The following is a 19275-nucleotide window of genomic DNA, read 5'->3' as shown; positions in this document are numbered from 1 at the left end:
GATCAGCGAAAGCCATCCATACCCGGACAATTAAAAACTGGGGTAAACAGGGAGAATGCACATATTCATTTTTCTTTCAAACTCATATAATATTCACAGTCTACAAACCATCATAAACATAAGTACACCGGACTACATACCACCGATAACCAAAACGATCGATGAGCTAGGTCTTCTATCATAAAAAATGGTACGCTCCAAAAAGCCTAATCCCAACCCCTACTCTAGCCTCTACGCCCTCTGCTTGGCGTCCACTCTGAGTCTGATTCTTCGTCTTCTGAATCTGAATTCCCCTGGACTGACCACTCCTTTGAGGTTTCTGGCTCGGCTACGATCTCGATCGGGTTATTAATGTCACCCGATTCCGCTAGAACCTCATCCCGCTCCTCCGAGTCGGACTCCTCATCAGACCCGTACTCTGGTACAAATTCGGGGTCAATCCACTGCTCATACGGGGGTATATACTCCGGTTCTCCTTCAGGCTCAGCAGGTTCATCCTCAGGTTCTGCCTCGGGCTCTTCCTCTTCCGGTTCTTCCTCTGGGATCGCCTCGAGATCCACATCCATCGGATTGTACCCTGTTTGCGATTCTTCAGGTTCTGGTTCATGCTCGGCCCCCGAAGGCTCGGGTGATCCAGACGCTTGCTGCAGTCCAGACTGCGCCAGACTAGTCTCCAAACTAGTCAACTCACCGTCAGAAGGAGGTATGGCGGACGGGTCCCAGTCCCTAACTCCATCAAAGGGGATGTCAAATCCACGGACGGGACCAAACTCATCTACCTCGTCCCAAAAGAACCAAGCGGTGTAGGTATTGGCCTGCAAAAGGGGCAACCCTACTTTTACCCAAACTATCGTCGTATGCTTAACCCAGGTCATATTATCATCTATAGGGAACTCTACAACGTTGTGGTCGGTGTGCACCGGTACTCCAAAACGCTCGGGTGGTGGCGGCGAAGAATTCACCACTCAGGCCGGGGTTCTGAAATATTTGGTTGAAACAACCATGAGATTACATCTCAGCAAGCACATACCCTAAACCCCACCTAGGCTATTACGTACCTCCAGACAATCACAACAAACAATCACACTCAGCTATTACTCCGCAGGCACACAATCAATACTTACCTGGGTCTTTCCAGCGTGCAACCTGCACGTTAGTCACAATAGCACCATTCCATTCACATATATGTTCTAATTAAGTTTCATGCATTCATTCCGATCTCATCACATCTTTTCCATACCACTTGCCAGTGACCCGCGTAATGGTACCGCCTCAGGTTCACTGCGACCATCTCACACTTGCCTCGCCAGTGGCCCGCGTAATAGTACCGCCTTAGGCTCACTGTGACCAACTCATTCTCAACTCGCCAGTGACCTGCGTAATGGTACCGCCTCAGGTTCACTGCGACTAACTCATAACAACACTTCAAGGCCCGCGTAATGGTACCGCCTTAGGCTGTGTATCTTGCCCGTGTAGTAGTATCGCCTCAGGCTCAACACCCACCAGCTACGACACAACCCGCGTAATGGTACCGCCTCAGGTTGGCCGTCCTCCGGTAATACCGGGCATCGTCCCGCGCAGTCGTACCGCCTCAGGACGGATCAATTCCCCGCGTAATGGTACCGCCTCAGGGATTTCCTCAATCACACGTACCACACCACACACAATTTCTCGCTCAATCACATGTTCAACACCCACTTGCCAATAAATTGGCCAATTACACGTGGCCCGTGCATGCACCAATACACAAACATTTTTCATGCTCAAGAAGCACCCAACACGGCCAATTGACAATTAATTCAATTCGGCCCACGCGTGCACATAACAATACAAAATCCCGTCATTCAATCCACCACTCAACAAACATACATGGCCACTCACGAGCCCACAAACACAGCCACGTTACCAACACACAATCAACATACAAATTGCCATTTTTCCACATCCAAACTACGGCAAATCAATTCCAGCCCTTCACGACATTTTTACACAATTAATTGCCGAATCCAAATACCCAATTTACATACCATGCAACACATCACAGCACGCATTTCGGCCACTCACAGCCCGCTTTTGGCCTCTCATTTTCCGCCAAAATCTCCCAAATTCATTCCTAAGCCCGCTAATCAATTCCGCCCCTAAAACTATACTAATCCGCGCGTCTAATTAAACCTAATTCCACCTCAAATTTGTCCCTCGATACCCGAAGTCCTAAATAAAGTTTAGGGCGCGACTTATCCAAACTCTAGACTGACTCAGCTAGAGCGGAAAAGGGGCGGCAGTCAACGGTGAGCAGCAGGGAGCGGCTCGGCGATGACGATAGCCGAGAGGGTGAGGGGGACGGCGTGAGGGTGGTGGCGGCTCGGTGGCGGTATGGCGGTGGCACGGCGGGCGATGGCCGGCGAGCGGCGGCGCGGGAAGGAGGAGAGGAGGTCGGTTCGGTGAGGGAGGGATGGAGAGATTGAGCCAAGAGAGAGAGTGAGAGAATGAGGAGAGAGAGAGAATTTTGGTCTAAATAGTCAAGGCCAATAATTGAGGGGCTAAATGACCATCATGCCCTTTCCTCACAATCCCAATTGACGGCCGAGATTCATTCTTATCCTGAAATCGACGGCCCGAATCAAATCTTTTCCAAAAATATCCAAGGGCAATTTGGGAATTTCATAAAATTTCAAGGGCAAAATTGTCTAACTCAAAAATTAGGGAAAAATGACCAAAATGCCCTTCCCCTTTAATACTTACCCTTTATAAACCTCCAAGGGTAAAATGGTCACTTTTCCATTTTCTTGCCGAAATTGAATTTTTCTGAAGGATTGGGGAAAATCCCAAGCTGTACATTCCAACCACAACGTCGTCCTAACATCCCGTCGTGACTTCCTAATTTTCCGATCCCCAATTTGGGCTCCAATTAATAATTGGACTTTATTTAACGTAACTCGAGCGTTTCTCAAACTAACGGGCGGCTTTTGGAGAAATTCGCATATTCGACCCGTGACTAATAATAAATCGAGTCACGTGCAAGTTCATTCTATTCGTGATGACTTCGGTTATCATGTAATCGCGAGGTTCGATCGCTAGTTCCGTCGGGCACGATCGTTCGATATAGGTTCTAGATCATTTTTCAATCCATTTCGTGGTCAAACGGAATCACCCGTGATCCACTCGTATGACAGTGACAAATCGGCCCATAACTACCCTAAGATCGGCCTACATTGGCTCAAAATGTCACCTCAATGATTCTATGGTCGAAAATCAGTTCACGATTGAATTTTCTTTAGTCGCACGAATTTAAATCCCTAATTAGCCTTTCCCTAATGGTTAGTATTCCAGGAATGATCAATTCCGGCGAGAACTAACTACAAGTACGTTCGTAAAACCAAGCATTTCATAAATCCCAAATGGACAAATTTCAGGATGTCACATAAACATATTCCACAATCTTTTTTATCTAGATTATCACGTGATAGCATACCACTTTTATTCATAAATTTCAAAGTATGATAGCCAACATGTGATAATTTATTATATCACAAGGAAGATGACTCAAGCATATAAACAGAAACAAAAGTTTCATTAATACTTATCTGTCAAGATTGCGAGCATTTGATACAACCATTGTCTCCATTTTCATGAAACTAATAGCTTAAGATTGTTGGGGAAAACTTGATTGCTGATGAAGATAGAGCAGTAGTTTACAGTTTTTTGATGCTTTGATGTGTGATGACGATCATTGTCCTTAAGGTATTATTTGCCCCCTTTATTGTTGTTGCTGGTTTTATAATAGATATATCTTCAAGATATATACACCAAAGTCACGGGGAACCAAGTTCAACAATTACATAATTTCTCTCTTGGAATTTCACCTTGAATGTATTATCAAACTTGTATTTGAAAAAAAGAAGAAGATAATGTTATGAAAAAGAGAGAGTCGTTGTTGTTATGAACAGTTGTGATAAACAATGTATGATTTGGTCTTATTTACAGACAACTAATCAATGCATCTCTTGGGAATAGGTACCGTATCCCCACCATCACCACTTTTAATGATCAACCATTGCTTCTTTTCATGTCAACAATCACCTCTTTTCTTGACAACAAACTATTTCATCATTTTTCATATTAATAAATTTTTCTAAAGTATGGATACAATGACTTCATTCTTATTTTTTCATATTATTTTATGAAGTCCACAAATGTCTGATACACAGTCCTAACGGCAGGACTATCTCAAACAATCAAGTGCGTCATCAAAGTGGGGATTTCTGGAAGGGGATTCAGAAAATTTCATTTTCACACCTTTTAGTTGCCAGGCTCGGGGATCAACAGGCAACAAACTTATAATTTTTGCTGATTAAAACAAAAGAAGTTCAGGCCTTGGCACAGGGTTTTACACTGGCCCAACTTGGCCCTTTTGGAAATTATTTCCATGGTATCTCCATACGTGACAGTGACACTATCTTTTCGATCATCCCGAGGCCGTGTGCTATAATAGGATGGCTGAGAGGTGGTAATGCTGGGTGCTGAGGTAGTTCGCTGTGGGTGGCATGGAGTACGAACTCAGAGAAAACAAAGAGAGTGGGGCTTTGTCGTTGGGGAAAATAGCCGGAATAGGTCAACAGAGCTCACAATGGTGAAAGGTGTGGGGCAGTGTCCTGCGGCTGCAGGTAATGGTCGATGGGAGAGTTTAGGATTTGGAGAGATGGAGGTTAAGGTTTCTGGTTGGTGATATAAGAATTACGGTGTGCTAGATGTTTTTCGAGGGGAGGGTGCTTTGGTGCTTCTGTCTATGTGATCCTATATTGTTAGAATACTGAGTGGTATTTCAAGGGAAAAAACAACTAATCGAAAGAGGAGAATAGTATTGGAGTCAAAGGCAAAAAGGGTTTTAGGTGGTTTTTTTCCTTTTTTTTTCTTTTCAATTAGTTATTTTACCTACTCGGATAATCAACAACTAAGAGTGCTGATGCATAGATTGATAAGTCAATTCTCCAATCAATTAACTAATGTAATTGATTTTCCATGACCCTATTGCCGGGTATTAACCTGCTCTTTCATACATGCTTGAAGTCCTAATTTTGTCATTTGACGTATATATTAAGCACACATGACCGAAAATGAAGTCCACCACTTGTCCAACGAATTTCTAAATTTTCGGATCAAATATATGTCAAGTACATATTACCGAAATTCCCTAAATGTTTCGAAAATTATTTAAATAAATCATTGCTATCACTAATTTCAATTTCAAGATGTCACAAATCCTCCCCTTTTAAGAAATTTCGTCCTCGAAATTTGGAATTTTACCCATTTATGAGAAGAGATGGGGATATTTGCGCTTCATAACTTCCTCACTTTCCCATGTTGCTTCCTCCATGTCATGATATTGCCATAAAACTTTGACTAGAGGAATAACCTTATTCCTAAGAATTTGTTCCCTTCAATCCAAAATTTGCACGGGTTCCTCCATGTATTTTACTCTTTCATTCACTTCTACCGTTTCAAAGTCCAAAATGTGCATGGGATCCGGCTCATATTTTCTCAACATAGACACATGAAAGACATCATGAATGTTTGATAATCTTGGCGGCAAAGCTAACCGATACGCCAACTCTCCTATTTTCTCAAGGATTTCAAAAGGTCCTATAAACCTTGGACTTAATTTTCCTTTCTTTCCAAATCGTGACACACCTTTCATTGGTGATACCTTTAAGAACATGTGATCTGCCATGTTAAACTCCAAAGGTCTTCGACGTTTATCAGCGTAACTCTTTTGTCGATTTTGGGCAGTTTTAAGTCGATCTCGAATTGTCTTTACTGCGTCCGATGTGATTTGTACCAATTCTGGTCCTGTTAAACTTCGCTCTCCTACTTCATCCCAACAGATAAGAGTCATACAGGCTCTTCCATATAATGCCTCAAATGGAGCCATACTAATGCTTTGCTGAAAACTGTTGTTATACGCAAACTCTACAAAATGTAATTCCTCATCCCAGTTGCCCTTAGAGTCAATATACATGCTCGCAACATGCCCTCTAATACTTGGACAACTCTTTCTAATTGTCCATCTGTCTGCGGATGAAAAGCAGTACTGTACTGGAGCTTAGTCCCTAATGCAGTTTGTAAACTCCGCCAAAAATTTGCAGTCGACCTTGGGTCTCGCTCCAATGTAATAGTTCCTGGTACTCCATGCAATCATACTATTTGCTTAGCATAGAGTTCTGCATACTTCTGTAATGAAAAGTCTACTCGTACCGCCAAAAAATGGGCAGATTTAGTCAATCGATCCACTATTAGCTAGATAAAGTCGTGACCACTTGATGTTCTTGGCAATCTTTGCACAAAATCCATCGTTATATATTCCCATTTCCATTCAGGAATTTCTAAAGGCTTTAACTTACCTGCCGGCTTACGATGTTCTACTTTCACTTGTTGACACGTCAAACACTTTGAGATGTGTTTAGCGATATCGACATTCATTCCATTTCACCAATAATGTTGGCGAAGGTTACGATACATTTTCGTATTCTCTGGATGGATACTATACCTACTTCGATACGCTTCTAACAAAATTTCTTTCTTTAACTCTTCGGCATTGGGTACGCAAAGACGTCTGCGAAACCTTACTATCCCATCATCCGATGCTTGAAAATCCGGTTTCTTTCCCTCTAACATCTTTCTGCGAATCTCCATAATTTCAGAATCCGACTGTTGTAGTGCCTTGATCCTTTATATAATTTCTAGTTCAATCCTAAGAGTAGCCATCATACTTGTAAGATTATTGACATTGAGTCTAAACTCGGAGTTTGGAATCCCTCTAAGTAAATTCCACTCCTTAGCCATCATACTCGCCACTACCATTGTTGATTTCCGACTGAGAGCATTGCCTTTTTTCACCTTTTCTGGATGATACAAAATCTCACAGTCGTAATCCTTCAATAATTCCATCAATCGTCTTTGTCTCATATTCAACTCCTTTTGAGAGAACAAATATTTCAAACTATTATGGTCCGTATAAATTTCAAACTTCTCTCCATACAGATAATGTCTCTATATTTTTAGTGCAAAGACAATTGCCGCAAGCTCCAGATCATGTGTCATATAGTTCAACTCATATGGCTTTAATTGTCTTGATGCATAAGCAATGACCTTCCCGTGTTGCATCAGAACACATCCAAGTCCTTTGTGGGAAGCATCAATATATACTGCAAATCCTCCAAATCCTGATGGTATCGTCAGAATCGGTGCTGTAGTCAACTTTCTCTTAAGTTCTTGAAAACTATGCTTGCACCGCTTAGTTCACTCAAACTTAGTGTTTTTCTTTGTCAATTGCGTTAATGGACTAGCGAGACGTGAGAATCCTTCTACGAATCTCTGATAATATCCCACAAGTCCTAAGAAACTTCGAATTTCTGTTATCGTCGTTGGTGTTGGCCAATTAATTACTACTTCAACCTTAGCTAGGTCTACTGATATCCCTTCATCAGTTACTACATGACCCAAAAATATCGCTCGATCGAACCAAAACTCACATTTACTAAACTTAGCATACAATTTATGCTCTATAAGAGTTTGGAGTACAGTCCTTAGGTATTGTTCATCATCTTCCGGTCCTTTTGAGTATATTAGGATATCATCAATAAAGACTATTACAAATTGATCCAATAATGGTTTGAACTCCCTATTCATCAAATCTATAAACATCGCAGGTATATTAGTCAAACCAAATGGCATAACTAGGAACTCATAATGTCCGTATCGAGTCCAGAAAGTCGTCTTAGGAATATCTTCTTTGTAAATTCGTACTTGATAATACTCGGACCTTAAATCAATCTTCGAAAATATAGACGCCCTAGCAATTGATCAAATAGATCATCGATCCTAGGCAAAAGGATACTTATTCTTAATCATAGCTTGGTTCAATTGCCTATAGTCAATGCATAGACGTAACGATCCATCCTTTTTCTTCACAAACAGCACCGGTGCACCTCAAGGTGACGCACTTTTTCGAATAAATCCTTTATCAAGCAATTCTTGCAATTGCACCTTTAATTCCGTTAAAGCCATTCCATCTGGGGTTTTCGAAATAGGCTCTATTCTAGGAGCTCTATGTCACAAACTCAACCTCACGCTCCGGTGGTAATCCTAGTAATTCCTCAGAAAATATATCAGGAAATTCTTGAACTATAGGAATTTCCTCGAACTTTACTTCATTCCTATTTTGATCACTTATCACTGCTAGGTATCCTTGACAACCATCTTTAAGAAGCTGATGCGCTTCAAGTGCGGAAATGAGCATCACAAAAAGATTCACTCCATTCTCGAAGAATTCAAAGCTAGGTTGTTTCGGTGGGTTAAACTGAATTATCTTCCTATAACAATCCATATTGGCTCGTTGCTTACAAAGCTAATCCATCCATATAATTACATCAAAGTCATATATAGCTAACACCACCAAGTCTACCATCTAACTTTGTCCTCCTATCGTGATACTACAATCCAAAAAAATCAGGGTAGACAGAACAACAACCTTTAGAGGTGTAGAGACACTTAGGGGCACTTTAAGCAACTTAGGTTTCAATTCACACAGTTGCACAAATCATGTAGACATAAAAGAGTGCATAGCACCTGTATCAAATAATGCATAAGCCTTATGGTCGCACAGGGAGAGAATACCTGAAATGATGGTTTTTGAAGCCTCAGATTCCTCTCGAGTAACCGCATAAACCCGTCCTTGAGCTGGTGGTCTTTGTTGGTTTCCTTATGGTGGTGCTCTATCTGAAGAGGGTTGTTGTGATTGCCGTGATGGCATAGCATGTGGCTTCTATTGTCTCTCCCAAGGACAATCTCTAAGTGTATGACCTCGTTGTCCACAATCATAGCATTCCCTCTGCACCAAACATGGCATGTTTCCAGGGAATCTACCACACCTACGACAAGGACCGTTCAAATATTACATCTGTCCTATTGCTTGACTACTCCCTGCTCCTCATAGTTTCCAAAGTTACGCTTCTTGTTAGAGGTAAAAGGTTGTCTTCCAAATTGATTTGGTCTCTTATCATGTCGGATATTACCCTGAGCAACTTGGTGACTCGACCTCACTTGAGTCATTGCTCCAATTCCTTCTCTCAACAACTCCTGCTCTACGAGTTGAGCTCGCTCATAGAGTTCATTATAATCTTTTATGTTGAAGGGCATCAACTGCTTCCCAATATGGGCCCTTAAGCCATTCAAGAATCTTTTGACCTTATCTTCTCGGTTCTCAATCAACCGAGGAGCAAATCTTGAAAGTTTCGAGAATTTAGCCTAATATTGGTCTATTGTCAGGTTCTAATTCAATTGCATAAATTATGTTATCTTCTTATCTCAGGCACAATCAGAGAAATGCTTTCCATTACACACCCTAACGAAACCTTCCCAGGTCTTTTCCGTACCAGCCGGAAACACTGTTTCCTCCACCAATGCTTAGCATTTCCTTCAAGTTGATACTTAGCTAGGGTTATCTTATTAGCATCATTACAATTCAACAGATTGAATATCCTTTCCATACCATCAATCCATTGCTTTGCCTCCTCTGGGTTTCCCATCCTAGCAAACGTGGGTGGTTTCAGTTTCAAGAATTGTTCAATCAACCTTTGCGCATTGCGTTCACCACCTGCTTGCTGTTGCGCTTGTCTCTCCAACAATGTTCCTACATTAGCAAGCGCCTCGAGAATCCCATCCACTCGAGGATCCGTTCCCGAAGAAGAGGATGATCTACCCGTCCTCCTAATCTTGCCTTATAATGCTTATGCATATTGGTCATCAATTATCATGGATGACCAAATGTTGCTAATCAACTAATAAGTAACAAACGTTATTGGTATCATATAAGTAACAACAATTACTTGTTCCTCACACCACAGCAATAACAAACACATGCATTTAATGTTTTAAAATGCACGCTCAACCTAACCACTTTAGTCGCTAGCACATCTTATCACTCCAAGGTCAAACCTAGGCTCTAATACCAACAAGAGCTGTGGCGTCCCAGTTTGCACATTCTAAGGCGATCCTTTATATTCTTTTATATTGTCACGCAAGAGGAAGATAACGATCATTACTAAGCATTTATGACCCGAATTATGCACAATTAAACATAATGTTTCTAATCCGAGAGGAACACAAGAGCAAGTAGGATAGATCACATATCCATTTCATTAATCTTATTTAAATACATTGGGTGATTAGGTGGCACAACAAAAGAGACAAGTCTCGGAGAACCAAAAAGGGTACTACTCCCTAACCACCACTATGTGACGCCCCGCGACTGTCACTACCAGTCATCACCCAACCTCACGGTCCATACCAAAAAGTTGCGACTGTGGCAACCAAAAGTCGTCCTCCTATACAAACTACGCCATCACCCTAACCACAACTCCTCGCCATCTCCTGCGTCATCACTACTACCATCCTCCGGGTATGGTGTCGGTCTAACGAGTCGTCCATCCACCAACACATATATCGAAACAAAGCAATATTGTATACGGCCATCCAGTGAACCAATGTCCACCCATAAAGTCGCTCTATATCTTACAAAAATCACAAACAGGAAGGTAGGATCAGTGAACTCATACAATTGGCCCTCAAAATCAATATGAGCGCCATAGTGAGAAATCGGGTTCACAGGAATGACAGACATAGCTAATGATCTGTAAAAACAACAGGTGTAACGCCCCTACCTCGGGGTCATTTGTGCGACATCCCGTTCATTATTATATTTCGTTATACACAGGCAGAAGCACATCGCGGGACAATCACAATCAGAATAACAGCGGAATTTAGACAAACAGCATCATGAACAAACCTTATGTTTACAATGCATGCAAACATATTAAATACAGGCCCTTCGGGCCATGGCAAATAACACATATTTTCATAGCGGGCTATGAATAAAAAATTTTGACTTGGGTTATCCTATACCCACTACAGCTTCTCGCTTCTCGCTTCTTCACCTCCACCCCGGTCCCGTCCGCCTGGCCATCTCCCATCCCACTCGTGGCTTTATCCCAGAGCCGGCCCGCCTTGAGGCACCAAGTCCGTTAGGCTCTCATCGAATATCACAAGCGTTGTGAATCAGCGATAGGCGCGGTCTTCTCTGACATCTGTCACGGTGAGCACTTCGGCTCTCTGCTCCACGGGATTACCAACGCGGGCTGGGGGAGATGCCATCCTACGGACCTAAAAAAGGGGAAACAATGGGGGATGAGTCGGGGAGACACAGCAAGTGAAAACACTAATATCAAGCGAGGATATATCAATCGCCGTTAACATAAGTCGGCCCTTACCGCCCCCGCATTGATAGCAGATCAATAGCAAAGTTCAAACAAGAGAACATCACGCATGGCCACATCATGCACCTTTACAAACCAAGGCTCGGTTCTATCTCAAAACAACATCAAACATGAAATAGGATCAACTCGAGAAATGAACCAACTAGGACCAACCAAACAACCGAAAAACGGTCCAAGCAAACCACGTCACAACGCATCTCAACATCTTTTCCCGGTATTAGGGAATTCACTTACTCAACGACAAACAAAACTAGAGAACGAGGGTCGAGACAGGTGAGCTCGGGAAATTTTGGGCTTTCTCCTTGCTTCCTTCTTGCTTAGCCAAGCAAACCTAGGCCTACGAAGGCCAAACCGTGGCTCTTGGATGGGAACGAGTAGGAACACTGGCTGGTTCGGGGTTGGTTTGGGCGTGAGCTTCTCGGCCAAAGTGAGAAAAACAAGAAACAAAGGAAGAAGAAGAGGTTGGCGTGAGAGAGGAGAAGGGGGGCTTCATGTGAGGCTTCTTGCTTCCTTATAGTCAAATAGGCTTGGAGAAGAAGCCAAGTATTAATGTGCACAATAGTCAAAAGTCATGATGGCTTGTATTTAATGCCATCAAAAGCTATTAATGGGCTAAAATGATGAAAAGGCTAACATTATCTCTTCCTTATTGGTTCTCTCTCTCTCTCTCTCTCCCCTTCGGCTACTCTCTCTTTCTCTCTCTCTCTTCTTGGCCGAATGGCCTTCTTTCAATTTATCAAACCCCAAACTTGCTCCTCACTCAAGACTATTAATGCTTGTCATGATGAAGAGGCCTCCAAAGTCTAAGGTCATGATGGATAGCATTAAAGTTCATTAATGAACTATAGCCAAAGGATCACGATGAAGAGAGCACAAGGAATCCAAGCCACTAATGATTTCTCTCTTCCTTTCCCTCTCTCGGTTCACTCTCGGCTCACTCTCGTTTTCCCCCTGGGACGGCCTTCAATCAAAGCATAAAATATCTCATTTGAAAGCTCAAAACGTATGCTTTAAGTCACCAGAAGACACCAAGTCCAAATTCCAACGTTCTCGTATAGAAAATGCTGAATCTTTGAAATCTGACAAAACCGGACAGCTTTGCACTGTTCACGAAATAAGCCTTGAAAATATAGTAAATGGACTTCAAAAATTCTCAAATTTGAATATGTCCTAAAAAATTCCTTAACAAATATTTTTCATGAAGAACACGAATTCTGAATCTTTCTGTAAACACCATTTTTAGTAGCTCAAATACAGACTAAAAACAGTTCACTGGAACAGAATTCTTGTTTCTAAAAGTAAGCTCTGTCCATAATCCAAATCATCTCGGAAAATTCCCAAATTTATATACGTTATAGAACAGGAAGTTCTCAACAATATTTGTGAAGGAAACTTTTGTAAAATCGGCCCAGAAAAGCTTGTAGAAAATAAAGACGGTGTGAACATCACCGAAATACCCATTCTGGGCAGTTTCACACGGTCCGAAAATAGGCCATCCTGCCACTCATATCAACTTCAAAAATTTTGAAATTAAAGTATGTAAAACTTCAAGATGTTTGGAGAAACTTTCAAGAAGAAAGTATTTTGAAATTCGGATCACAAAAGTCTCCCCAAAAATAACAAAACGAAGGGGTATAAAGGATCCGAAACTGGATTTTCCAAAACAAGAGTAAAAATATTAGTTCCAAATGGAAAACCACCAAACTTAAACCATAGCCATTTTCCAGGGACTGAAATTGAGGATGTTACAACAGGAGTGAGCTAATACTCAACAAGAGAATTAACTAGTTCACAAACCAATCGATCCATCCAACGCTCGATTCCTAGGACATTTCTAGCATGAGAGACATCAAGTAAACTAAGATGAGTATAAACTACTATTCAAATGCAGTATTCTATGACTATATATGCAATGCCGGTAAGCGATTAAGATAATGCCACATCCATGACCACATGTGCAATGCCGACATACATTCCATACACCACACATTCCAATTCACCACTTCTCAAGCAATGGTTATGCACGCAATGCCAGCAAGTATTTGATGCATCACACATCTCATTTCACCATTCGTCATGTCATTGTGTCCACCCCCATCTCATGGTACAACCAGTTTGCTAGCCGGCCCGTGCGGGTCACTTCCAGTTTGCTAGCCGGACTTCCATGGTTTGCTAGCCGCAGGCATCCCTATTCCGAGGCATCTTGGTTTGCTAGCCAAGGCCTCCAAGGTTTGCTAGCCTTGGGTATCTCGACACCCTACCTGGCATCCTCAAGTAGTAATTTATGAATTTCTAACAATAGGTGAAACAAAACAGCTTTGAGTAATATTAGAAATCAAGACCATTACCGTAGTAAATAATTTCGAAAAATCATGAAAACTTAATATGTTGTAGGAAAGACCATAATTAACATTTTTCATGAAGGTCAGTAGGTCCAAATCAGTTCGCATAAATTGTAGTAATTCGCTCAAGGTGGGACAAGTCAGAATCACTGGAACAGAATCTACGGATTTCAAGAAATGCTTGTTTCACAAACCAAATTTATTCAAAATATTCTGAAATTTTTATATGTTCTAAACACAGATGTCCTTTACAACTTTTATGGGAAGGCATGTATAAATTCAAATTGGAAAAATTTATAAAAATTCATAAACACCCAAAGGTCACAGTTTATACTGTAATGCACGGTAAAAACCAGTGATAACTCAGGCCTTCGTGCCAATCATTCCAACTCAGAAAACTATGAAACTGAAATATGTTGTCTACCAGGATGTCTTGCACAACTTTCACAAGGGAGTTTTGTAAAATTCCAAACACAAAAAGCCGTATAAAATTGGCAAACAGCGAAGGTCGAAACTGTTTCGAATCTGGAAATCATTTCAAGAGCTCATAAATCAACCCCAACTTGAACCATTTGAAATTTTAGCTCAAAGGTCATCCCAATCAGAAGCTATAACTCGCATGCACACACAAACTCAGCTAGAATTCAACAAATTTAGCTCGTTACCCAAATCAAACCCATAGATCCTCACATGCAAAGGCCTACGAGTATTAGAAACCGACATACAAGAGTTCTTTTCTAAAAATTTCAACCCAACAGCTCACTCACAACCATCTACATGCAATTTCTTCCCAAAATTGAGGTGGCCGAGAGACATGCAACAATAAAAGCCCAAACCACAGCCGGCACACTCAAAAACCGAGAATGAGAAGATCAAGAGCAGTAGAAACTAGAAAGCATCCACCTCATGAACTCCGCTAGCTTTTCGCACTGGTATCCTCTCAGTAGGTCACTGATAACTATTGGATGCCATCTCCTCTAATAAGTTGTAGGTTTCTTCTGGTGTTTTATTATTCAGAGTTCCCCCTACATCTGCATCAATCATAGAACGGAGATTTGTATTACACCCATTATAAAAGTTTGTACCTGCATCCATATGGGTAGTCCATGATGTGGGCATCTCCTAAGAAATTCCTTGAATCTTTCCCATGCTTCATACAATGATTCATTATCCATCTGCATAAAATTAGTAATATCGTTACGCATTTTTGCAGATTTTGCAGGTGGAAAGAACTTACCAATAAATTTTTGGGCCATATCATTCCATGTAGTGATCGATCCTGCAGGAAGATAAGAGAGCCAACCTTTAGCTTTGTCTATAAGGGAAAATGGAAATAATCTTAATTTAATAGCATCATTTGTAACTCCATTTTATTTAATTGTGTCACAGATTTCGAGAAAAGCATTGATGTGAGAGTTTGGATCATCGCTTGGTAGCCCACTAAATTGCACTGATTGTTGAAGCATTTGAATCAGTGATGGCTTGATCTCAAAGTTGTTTGCTTGAATTACAGGTCTCTTGATGCTTGATGTGGTGCCCTCAACTGTTGGCGCAGCATAATCTTTCAAGAGTCTACGTTGATTTCTACCATCATCAACTCCCTCCATCTTTTTAATGTGATTTCTCTGTTCTCTCAGTCGCCTTTTAAATGTGCGCTCGATTTCTAGATCAAACTCAGTAAGTTTTCCTTGTTGGCTACGTGTCATGCACCATTGTATACTCTGAAAAAAAAGAAAGATAAAAGCTAGATTAAACTTAGAATTATCCGGTATCAATATTAATCGAAAACATAAGTGTATTAAAATCTATGAATATTCCCGATTTACAATGAATCTTTTGATCCACCTTATCACCGAAGGCTACACAAATAACATGGTATATTTCTATCCACATTTAATTCATGGTTATATATTATAAGGAGCAATTGCATATTATCACTTCTCAATCTCAAGTATGCACATCAGATCATTCAAGTGGTGGCCAGTCACTTAAAGGCATTAAGCACAATAATATATAACTCACATGAATTAAATTACTTGCAAAGCATAAAAACATGAAATTCATATCATCATGGTTAGGCTACATCGTAGCTCTAACAAAGAAAATTAGAACATAATAGAAAAAGAAACGAAAATATAAATTAAACCAAACATCTTGAATCAAAGAACAAAAATTCTGTCACCACTTTTTTCTTCTCTTCAAAATACTTAAAAAACTCTCATAACACTGAAAACAAAGACGATCTAAAAAAAAAACTCATTGTTCCCCCAAGTTATCCTATTTATATGATAACATCCAAGACTCCTCTCACAAGGCAATTGCTTCTTTTTTGCATAAATTAGGGAATAAATCGCAGAATTCCTAACGTGATATCCACCTTCTAACTCTTTTCTGGGTCACATATTCCTTTTCTTCTTTTTGCCATATTTTCCTTATTTTCTCCATATCTCAATATTCTGCATAAATAAGGAAAAATTAAGCAAATAAAAAGAAATCCAAATATATTCTAACAAATATTGCATTATTTATTGCCTAGAGTAGATAAAATAACTCTATTTTTATAGAGTTATCATCAATCCTAATATGATTTTTAATTAACAAGTAATTCCACTCAACATTTCCTAGGATTTTCACTTATTTAAAGGAAAATTGACCTATATGCAATGCATGTAATGCGATTACTCTAAATGCAATGACGTACAAAATATGTTTATTCTAACATGACATGCAACTTTTAATTAAATAAACCTAACATGCAAGCTATATGACATGCGACTTATGAATCTAATTCTATATGACAGGAACATGATATATTTTTGTATTTTTTAATTAAAAATACCATTATTTAAACATGCATTTCGACTAAAGAAAGAAATCTAATCTATTCTAAAAGCATGTTTTCAGTACTTTTTAATTAAATTCGAAATTGAGAATTACCTTAAATAAACTATCAAGATTAGAATAATATCTAACTTAAACTATGATATAAAACATTCTAAATCCTAATTTAAATTGGAAGATTATCCTATCTTTCAAACATATATTCAAAAGAAAATCTAAATTATTCTATCCTATTGAAAGAAATTTATCTAAACATAATCTAAACATGCAACATTATCCTCCAAGAAATCAATTCAAATTCTGCCTAATATTTTTTGGATTTTCTTTTAAAGAAACAAAATCAAACAAGCGATAAGCACTACCATCGAATCAATCCTCGCTGTGACATCTTGAAAATTTGTCCATTTGGGGTTTATGAAATGCTGGTTTTATGAACGTACTCGTAGTTAGTTCTCGCCCGGAACTGATCATTCCTGGGATACTAACCATTAGGGAAAGGCTAATTATGGATTTGAATTCGTACGACTAAGAGAAAATTCGATCGTGAATTGAATTTCGACCATAAAATCGCTGAGGTCACATTTTGAGCCACTGTTGGCCGATCCAAGGATAGCCAGGGGTCAGTTCGCCACTGTCATAGTAGTGGATCGCGGGTGATTCCGCTGGACCACGAAATGAATTGACGAATGATCTTGAACCTATACCAAACGATCGTGCCCCTCGGATCTAGCAGTTGATCCTCGCGATTTAAATGACAACCGAAGTCGTCACGAACTGAACGAACTTGCACGTGACTCGATTTATTATCAGTCACGGGTCGAATATACGAATTTCCCCCAAAAGCCGCCCGTTAGTTTGAGAAATATTCGAGTTACGTTAAATAAGATTTAATTATTTAATTGAGCCCAGATTGGACATCGGAAAATTAGGAAGTCATAACGGGGCATTAGGACGACGTTGTGGTTGAAACGTACAACTTTGGATTTTCCCGAATCCTTCAGAAAAATTCAATTTCGGTAAGAAAATAAAAAGTGACTGTTTTACCCTTGGAAGGTTATAAAGGGCAAGTTTTAAGAAGGAGGGGCATTTTGGTCATTTTACCCTAACTTTTTGGTTGGACATTTTTGCCCTCGGAATTTTATGAAATTCCCAAATTGCCCTTGGATATTTTGGGAAAGATTCGATCTCGGCCGTCGGTTTCAAGATAAGATCGAATCTAGGCCGTCAGTTTTGATTGTGAGTGAAGGGCATGATGTTAATTTGCCACATTTGGTCAAAATTGGACTATTTTAGTCCAAATCCCTCTCTCTCTCCTCATTCTCTCTCTCCTCTCTCCCGGTCAGCCCCCTCCATTCCCTCACCGTGAGCTCTCTCTTTCTCTCCCTCCCTCACCGCCGATCGCCCCCTTGCCCGTGCGCCGCCGCCGATTGCCGGCCACCGCCCCCACCGTGCTGCGCCATGCCACCATCACCCCACGCCGTCCCCTCTCCCTCCCAGTTCTCTCTCTCTCTCTCTCTCTCTCTCTCTCTCTCTCTCTCTCTCTCTCTCTCTCTCTCTCTCTCTCTCTCCCGTGTGGCCGTGAGCCACGGCCAAGGAGGTTACCGCCGCCGCTCGCCGCCATCCCTACCGATCACCGCCGCATTCCGCTCTAGCCGCGTTAGTCTAGAGCTTGGTAAGTCGCGCCCTAATCCCTATTTAGGACGTCGGGTATTGATGGACAAAATTAGGAGTGAAATCGGGTTTAATTAGGTGTGGATTTGTATGATTTGCGGAGTGGAATTGATTGACTGGCCTTAGAGACGAATTCGGGAAATTTTGGTAGAAATTATAGGCCAAAGGCGGGCTGTGGGTGGCTGATTTGAGTGCTGTGGTGTTGGGTTCGGTGCCCAAATTGGATATTTAAGTCCGGCAACTAAGTGTGAGAAAACGTCGTGAAGGGCCGGAATTGATTCACCGAAGTTTGGAGGTGGAAAAATGAGAAATTGTATGTTGATTGTGTGTTCGTGATGTGGCTGAATGGTAGTAATGAAACTGGGTGCATTTGTGTGAAATTGATTGATTGGAAATTTGTTTGATTATGTGCACGCTTGGGCCAAATTAAATTAATTGTCAATTGGCCATATTGGATGCTTGTTGAGCATGAAATTGTGTGTGAATTGATACGTGCACGGGTCACGTGTGATTGGCCAATTTATTGGCAAGTGAATGTTAGGCCTGTGAATGAGTAAGAAATGGTGTGTGGTGTGTGATGTGGCATGCGTGTTGGGCTGAGTTGTGCCGTCCTGAGGTGTGTACTTTGTTGACACCTATTTTTAATTTGCCCAAAATTAATTGCACAAAATTTAGGAATTAATTTTCTTTAATTCCTAAAACAAAAATATTTCAATTTAAATGCATTGCATATAGAAATTAGGTACATTTGCACTAATAGAGTCTATTATAGAGTTTATTTAAAAAAAAATAAAAAAATCGAGTCGGGCCGGGTCGGAGCTGGGCCGACCCGGCCCATTTCTTTTTTTTTTCTTTTTCTTTTTCTTTTTCCCCCCGGGCCCGGCCCCTTTTCCTTTTCTTTTTTCCTCCCCGCGCGGCCCAGCCCATTCTTTTTTTCTTCTTTCTTCCGCGCCGGCTGGGCATGGCTTGGCCCGGCCCTCCTCCTTCCTTCTTCTCCCGTCGCTCTCGCCGCCCCTGTTCGCCTCTGTGCTCGACGGCAGCGTGACGCACGGCGGCGCCGCTCCTCGGCGTCGCTATCCGGCCAGAGCAGG

The 19275-nt window shown here is 41.0% G+C and overlaps 1 non-coding gene across 1 annotated transcript; it reads left to right on the top strand.

The window, feature by feature from the left end:
• The first annotated feature begins 14773 nt into the window (after positions 1 to 14773).
• On the top strand, positions 14774 to 14880 carry LOC115692670 (small nucleolar RNA R71). Its single transcript, XR_004007132.1, has one exon. It is a non-coding gene; the product is annotated as a small nucleolar RNA R71 (small nucleolar RNA).
• The last annotated feature ends 4395 nt before the right edge of the window (positions 14881 to 19275 follow it).

This window comes from Syzygium oleosum, unplaced genomic scaffold (genome assembly GCF_021117445.2).
Source record: "Syzygium oleosum isolate NSW1041296 unplaced genomic scaffold, Sole_v2.1 Sole_v2.34, whole genome shotgun sequence".
Classification (NCBI taxonomy): Eukaryota; Viridiplantae; Streptophyta; class Magnoliopsida; order Myrtales; family Myrtaceae; genus Syzygium; species Syzygium oleosum.
Note: the sequence above shows the minus strand (reverse complement) of the source record. Positions and strands in the feature narration are given on the sequence as shown.